Source organism: Tupaia chinensis, unplaced genomic scaffold, assembly GCF_000334495.1.
Source record: "Tupaia chinensis unplaced genomic scaffold, TupChi_1.0 Scaffold000042_1, whole genome shotgun sequence".
NCBI classification, from domain to species: domain Eukaryota; kingdom Metazoa; phylum Chordata; class Mammalia; order Scandentia; family Tupaiidae; genus Tupaia; species Tupaia belangeri.
The window spans coordinates 1135331-1143573 of NW_006159497.1; the positions used below are offsets into that span (position 1 = coordinate 1135331).

General features: G+C 42.9%; 1 protein-coding gene across 1 annotated transcript in view; it reads right to left on the bottom strand.

Annotated features, from left to right (window-relative positions):
* Positions 1–8243, bottom strand: part of RBFOX1 (RNA binding fox-1 homolog 1) — a 1649671-nt gene that overhangs the window by 49290 nt on the left and 1592138 nt on the right. The window lies entirely within an intron of this gene.

Here is an 8243-nt window from a genome sequence, read left to right on the forward strand (position 1 = left end):
TCAGAAGGCAGGGGCAGTCTCTGCTCACAGGACTTATAGCAGATCTGATGCAACAGAAGTGAGCAACAAATATTTTGTTTGGGCCCCAAACTGCAGAGCTGACCACTTAGCCTTATCAAGAGCGTCCACCCCATTCTCATGCAGCCATGCCTTTGCACGCACTGTTCCTTGTGCTATGAATGCCTTTCCTCCCAACATCTTCACCCAAAAGCAGGCAGATCACCACTCATGAGCCAAGAGAGATGGAAACACATGGGCATTGGAGTCACACTGCAGCCTCCCCAGTCAATAGCTCTGTATCCTTGGGCAAGTGACTGTCCTTAACACAAACGAGCTTCACTTACTCATCTATAAAACGGGAAGAGGTTAGCAAGGGCACACCTTGAGGGAGATCTGGTGAGCTCATGGTTGCAAAGTTATGAGCACCTTGCTTAGCTTTGAGCCGCAACAGCAGATCACCATCCCTGCGTCCCAGTGCCCACCGGAAGTTGCTCTGCCACCGGTGAATGCCAATGCCACTTTTTCAGATGGTTAACTAGGTGACTTATCAATGTCTGCCTCATGTTGAAGGTATCTGTGTGTGGTTGGTTTAGAAGGTGCAGCCAGTGCCTTACGCTATGTACCTGCCATGATACCACTATTCACTCACACAGACCTGGGAGCTGTGTGAATGAATAGTGTCCATATTTTAAAGGATGGGTGTGGGCATTAGGAAGTGGCAGAGGTTGACCCAGGGTCATTTCTTTGCAAATTCCATGCAGAATTTAATCACAGATTAAGCAGCAAGATCCTGCAGTCCCAGGTTCTCTCCCATTTGGCTATTGGCATCAGTGGCTGTTGTTAATAAGAGGGAAAGGGAAATCAGATTCAAAAAGAGGACCCTCAATAAGGAGACTAGGGCAAGAGATCAGACAGCAAGGGAGCCACCAAGGGCAAAATGTGTTTAACCAAATGCGTACGTATGTATATGTAAGCATGGGGAATAAGGCTTTTTAAACATCTGTACTGTGGGACCTATTCTGCTCTTCTATGAGAACAATGCAGAGATACAAGCCTTGGCCTGGGGACTCTTGTAGGGGATACAGGCTATGGATCAGGCATGGAGCCACCCCAACATGGCAGAAGTTGGGCTCTGGCATGGAAACTGGTCCCTTCTTTGACCAAGGCAAGTTAGGGTGCATTGTGGCCAGTTGTGTGCCACCATGTCAATTGTTTTTTGATTCATGACTCCCTGAAGCAAGAAAAGAACATGCCCAGTTGTTTACCTTTGGATAAAAAGTAGGATAAGCTGGTTGCTATGCTTTGCCTCTATCGCAGGCCATAGAAACCTACAGGGACTCTGCCATCTCACATTTATAAGATATTGAACCAGAGAGAAACTGATCCAGTGTCCTCACTTTGACAAGCTCAAACTGAATGGCAAGTGTTACTTCCCTGCAGTTTAAGGTTTTACTGTGCACCAACCACCATGCCAAGGCATGGAGGGCAGAGAGCACAAGACCCTGAACACACTAAGCCTGCCTGCAAGCAGTGTCCAGGGAGTGGGCATGCACTCACAGGATATGCACATCAATATAAAATTGCAGCTGGGATAGGTGTGCAGAGGACAGGAACAGAGGCACTCTGAACACAAGAGCATGAGGCAGGGTCAGCAACATAGGAATCTCACAGCCCTAGCTAGGTGGACAGGAAGGAAGAGTGGGAACAGCCAATGCAAGACCTAGTGGCTAGAAGGTGCTGACTTCTTAGAGGGCTTGGAGGAAGGACATCACTTCTAGCATTAGAGTCTTAAGAAGCCCGCCACAATATGGTGGCTTCCTGGAAAAAGGATGTCAAGAATTTTAGCTGCTATAATAAACCACATTAAAAAAGGACTACTTCTTTTTACAGTGTGCAACACATGCACATCTTGGTGAGAAATGGAGAGTGAATGATCCATCTCCACCGTGACTCTAAAATGCGAGGAGTCAGCATGGTTGTCCTCACTGCAGGGTGAAATGCAGCTACTTGCCAGGCTGCCAGTTCCCCAGAAATGCTATATGTCTCTCCTAAGTTATGAGTAATAGCACAAGCACTGTTACCACTGCTACGCCCATTTATCCAGCAATTACTGAGGGTCAGTCCCCAAACATTCTATGCTCATTATCCCACGGAATCCTCACAATACCCCTAGGAGGTGAATAATATTACCATCCTCTTTTCAGACAGCAAGAAACTGAAATGAAGAGAGCTAGAGATCGACTTGGCTGTGATTCTTGCCCAGGTAGTCTGACTTCCCACCCCAAACACTGAACCACTACTGCAGGCAGTGGTGGTCAAACCTGAGTGAGCATTAGGACCACCGAGAAGACTTAAGAGCTGATCCCAAGCCTAGCCCAAAGGTCCTGACTCCATAGATCTGGATGGGGTGGGGATCTAAGAAATCGCATTGCCAACAGATCGCAGGTGAGGCTGATGGTGGTAGTCTAATAAATAAGGGAATCATTGCTCTATGGAACACTGCTCCAACTCCAAGTATTATTTGATGTTATATTTGCAACAAAACTGAAGGCCAGCCTCCTCGATCCTGAGGATAGGAGAACTCTTATACAAAATCTCTTGTTAGTTTCTCAGAATAATTACATATACTTTAAAAAGCCTCTTCAAATAAGTGCACTTGAAATATTGGTATGTAGGAAAGCAGGACAGGGGTCCATGTCAAGGATGCAGCAATAGATAAATTAACCACAGCCCAGTCAGAAGAGGGGAGGTACCATCATGCACTGAACAGGTGCAGTCCTATTTTAATGCAGAGATGGTCTGTCTAGCCATGCAAAGGTAATTGCATTGCTTGTCAATCACTGTGGGACTGCAATGTGATTTTGCAAGAACATGATGCAAATGCACATCTCATTTTCTTAGAAAAGTAATAGCATTAGTTAAATATTTGGAGGAATGCAAGCGGAGAATGATTGCACTATGGCAAATTAGTTTACTTATAAAAAATGAAAGAATAAAAGTTAGGAATGCCCACAACTATACAATCTGTCTGTGTCCTATAACATACACCAATTGCAAATATATTCTTGGGGAAAGGCTATTTAAAACTTCTCTTCTGCTGCCCCTTCCAACTAAAAAATAAATTACATATTTAAATATACTCAGATGTAGTTGTTTTTGAATGGATATCAGGTGGGTCCATGAACTTAATAGTATTAGTGCAGAATTGTGTCTGTGTGTGTTTGTTCATAAACATTTTCCTAGGGAAGATATAGTTTTAACCAAACTATCAAAGGGACCTGTGAAGTCTCACCTTTTCCCCCACAAAACAAGCTTAAGAACTACTGGTATGTGACGTTTGTGTGTAAATTGACTTAATTAAGTAGGGCTTTGATTACATTTTAAAACTGGCTAAGAATTTGAATAAGTCACACAAAGTAAACAAAGGAAAGAAAAGCACAAAGCGAGGGAGCATTCTGGAAAGTAGCCTGAGAATGGGTAATGATGACTTTAGTTCCTAATATTTACATTAAATGAAAAAGTTCCTAAGCATCAGGTAATACAGGTTAAGGAATAATTAGAAAACAAAACCAGAAAGCATGACTGGTTTATACACAGACAGATAAACATGCACAGTATAGAGACCACATTAGAGGCTTTAAAAGATGTTTTCTCCTGGGTCCTATCATGTCCTTCCTATACCCAAGGTAGCACAGTCTCTTCAAAATACTGCTCAAGATAACTCTGGAAGTTGTACACAGAAGCGTTCTAAGTAAGAATGTGAGAGTGCAGACCTTATTGCTCAAAGATACCCAGAGAACCAAGACTAAAACACTGTGGTTGATGCTGGATACTTAGGCTGAGAATTAAAAGCAGGTTCTCCAGTGGTGCTCCCCTAGAGCAGTCTACTGTATCCCTGCTCATCATACATGGTACATGGTAGGCACTGGATAAACAGCTACTTAAAGATGAATTACCTACTAGCTTAAGAACTCAGTGAGGCCAATCTCATGGAGCTCCCCTGGGATAGGTTGGTGTTTAGCTGCTGTCTTCTAATACTAGAAGCTGTCCTGATGCCAGTGGGTGGTCTCCTATATCTCCACCTATCATATTGATCTACAGATCATCAGTCAACAATCTCCCTTGAATGACAATTACCCAATGGGTAATGTCTCCTAAGTGTGAGTCATAGGAACACAGACTGGACATTGTGGCGTCTGAAAAAATTGACTACAAGATCAAATGGAAGGAAAAATATAGACCATCTCACCCATCCAGCTCTGAGACTGCTCAGTAATTATTTTATTTATACTCTATATATTCCATAAACAATGGAGGTGTGTCTTTCTGAACCATCACTGTGGCTTGGGGAGAATGGAGGACTGTGAACTATAAGTGCCATCCAGCAAAGAGAGAGGGACATAGGACCTACCTGTGTGCTCAACGCAAGCAAAAGAAGAGGCTGAGAAAGAGAAGAATATGTATAGCTAAGAAAACTTGTGTAACTACATCAGCTCAAAAACCGTAGCTGTAGTTTACTAAACACATGTCACATGCTGGACCTCACTGAATTATAATTTTACATGGACCTATTTTATCCTCTATCAGTGCTATGGGGGTAGGCATTTCCTATACTCTTCTGTTAAGGAAATTATGTCGATAGAGGTTAAGTAAGCCACCCAGAGAAGTGTGGTTCAGAAGAGTGGGGCCCAGCCTTACTGTCCCAAAGCCCATGCCTCTGTAGAATTGTAAAGATTCTGCAGTTTGTGTCGAAGCTACACCCAGCTCACCAACTACTTCTAACTAACCAGTTTCCTTTAGTTCAGGTTTGAAGTCAATATGGGAGTTGGACTAGGGATTTCTACTTGTTTTTATGATCTTTCCATTGTCTGTAACAGTCTCCTCCTAGAAAGGACAGACATGTAAGAGGAGATATAAGAGGTCTCATCACCTATGACCTTTAGCTGCCAGTAGGGGCTACAGAAAATACCAGGACACAGAGGAAATGAAATCAATAATAGGCAATAGATGGATGTAAGGGCGTCCTCAGTGAATCTTTCTGTGTGACTCTCGGTGTCAGAGATCTCCAAAGATCTCCCAAGGTTCCACGAAGATAGCTACGGAGGTTCTGCAGGATATTTGTTTTCAACCTCTAAGATGGAAAAACAGAAAAGTCACACAGACCTTGACTAAATGACACATTTGGGGTTGAATTTTAGTAGTGGCATTGATTCATATCAGATACTTAAAGAATAGAGGTTTAGATATGCAGTTAGAAATGTCTTCAGTTGGCAATGAGAGGAAAAGTATGGTCTTCCTTAGTAAATGCAGCTTTCTAGGTGATGTCTAGGAAAAGGTGGTGATGACTGGGTGTGGTGAGAGAATCATAGAAGGAGATTAACATGGCAATTTAGGAAACGATTAGACTGAAGAAAATCTCTTGTTTCTTCTTTTCTGAGAAGCCTTCTTTAAGCACCTAAGCAGGGCTAAGGACCCCTTTCTAGTGCTCATACACACTCTTCCTTATCGCCTGCCATGTTTATTGAAATTAGCTTACAAGTCACAAAGTGCTTCAACCAGAAGGAGCTCCTCCAACAATGCAATTGGTTTCTTTAACTCAGCACATAACGGTGCACGAAGCATGACAGCTTCCAAGTAATGGGATGCTGAACTGAACTGGGCTAGAGCAAAGATGGCAGTCAAACTTTGACAAAAGGCTACAGGAAATCTACACTGTCTTCAGACTGCCTGAATCCTGGTGATGTCACTCTGAGCAATGAAAGGGGGCTACTTGCTTCCACTTGATACAAGAACAAGTCACCCTCCTTGTGCCAGTCTCTGCTCTGAGTCCTATTCTGTTCTCTTCCTTTCCAAAATGAGCTAACCCTTGCTTTCTCCCATAGACTAAGTCAAGTAATCCAAACTAAAGGAAAACCATTGTTTAAGATGGTAGGTTCACACTTTCTCATTTGGTACCAAAGCACTCCACACGATTGATCATCAGTGAAACCAGACGGCCAGCTGAATTGTTTTCTTTTTATCCAGTAAGTTGCTCTTTGGATTCTTGCAGACATGACCATTCCACACTCTAGGCCCTTCTGCACCTCTTCCTACTTCCCAGTTGAGAATTCTGTCTTACGTCTAAGTATGATTTCAGAATTCCAGCCCTAATGTTGTAAACCAAGAGGTACAATTCACCATGATAACCAAAATGAGTATAAATATTGCTGGATACTGGAATTAAATCTCATCTGAAGTAGTCACAAACGTGTTTCACCATTTGGAAATGTGTCTGTCTCTCCCTGGTGAATGTGGCATTAATTAGTTATGCATGGTTATTCTGGCAAAGAGTACATTCATTATAAGCTAGCAAATTTCAATTTTATAGCAGGTGTGTTATTTTGAGATTTTTGTAAATTTTTCATGTGAGGATAAGCCATATAATTTTACTTTATTATTTTTTTTCATGCAATGTAGTCATGAGATGCTGAGGGCATATATACTCAAAAGCTACACTTGCCATGTACTGAAATAATATAACTATTTTCAGACAAACTAATGTGGTATAAAGTGCAATTTTGCATTTATGGCATATGAATCTGGGTTTAGTAACTACATGAGCTCAGAGGGTAACTTATTTTTTTCCCTTCATAACTCATTCTGTGACCTTGGGAATCACAAATCCTTCTGAATTTCTGGACCTATGAAATGGGCTCGCTGCTGCAGGCAGGAGACAAAGATAACACTATGAATGGTTTACTTCACATGGTCAGGTGCATGAGCCCGAGAACATGCAGATGCACTTTTGGGGGATGGAGAGATACTGGTTTACTATCTATTATCTCTTAGGAAAAAAATTTGCCATTGTTTGTCTACTAAGAAGTTCAGAGCTGATGCAACTATAGAATATGCAAGAACCTTGATGGACATTGTCTTGTTCCTTTGCTTTGATTTTCCCAGCTGATGATTTTGCCTAGTTTCATTCTTTTTTAGATCCTTAACTTTGTTTAGTTGTGTTGATTTTTCAAGTACTCTGTTTTGGAACAAGTGAGATATGATTAAGTAATGAATAAAACAGTGTGTCTTTTTGTCATTGGTCTAATAAAGAGATGATCCAGGATAATTCAGATTTTCTAAAAGATTTCTAAGCAATGAGCCCAAAATAAATAAACACAAAGCACTGAACCCTTTCCACACAGTCCTTAATGTAGTCATGGCCTCTCTAGATCCATCATTGGCCCAGGAAGCCTCATGCCAGACTCCCTGGATGCAACAGGATTTTCTATAGAGCAAAGATTCTCTGGGGGAGGGCTGCCCTGTGTACTCTAGGATATTTAGCAGCCTCTTTGGCCTCTATCAGAAGATGCCGCAGCACCTCATCCTGCTGTGACAACCTAAAATGTCTCTAAACCTTACAAATGTTCCCCGGTCTAGGGCTGCTTGTCCCTGTCTCCAGGGTGCAGGAAAGTCCTGCCTAGCAGATTCCCAACAGAAGAGCAGGGGTAGCGGGGTGGGATACCATTTCAGGATTCACCGAGGCCAGTACCACTGTGTTGTTGGTGTTGAGCATCCACCGCTATTCCTTGATGTTCACTCAGCAATAGCAAAGTCCCTGTGCAGAAGGACCAAGTCAGCAATGGGAAGCACATCAATTTGCATCTTCCCCACAGAGGAGAATGGATGATAAATGCCATTTTTGGAAAACTCAACTAGAACACATCTTAATTCCAATTTTATCGAACTCTTGAATGTTTGCATTTGACTCAACACCTAATTTTCTCATCTAGGTTCATAAACCTTGAAGTGCCAAATGTCTTTGGGGAGGGGATCAAGACCACCCCAGTGATTTTTATGTATGAAAACCTCACGTCTCTCCGTGGAGGAATTCAAGGGGCAAATGTGGTCCAACCTCCTTAATAACCAGATGTTTGCAATCATCGGAAATACATCTTTGGCTGTAACCATTTCTCTGTTCTCCAGCATTCAGTCTCAAAGAGAATTTACATAACAACATGTGACATGTAGAATGCTTAAAGGCACCAACCATGACAGGACAAATTACACTCATTTTTCAATACTCTTTGCAAGGTGCTCCACGGCAGGCGCGCGCGCTGCATGCTGGGGGCGGTTCTGGTGGGGCGGTCAAGACCATCATGCACTCGCAAACAGCTCCGTGCCTCTAGGGAGGGAGGGCTGGTGCAGGGAGGCCCGCCAAGAGGCTGGCCCACTTACCCGCCGTAGGCCGGGACCGGGGGCGGGGGCGC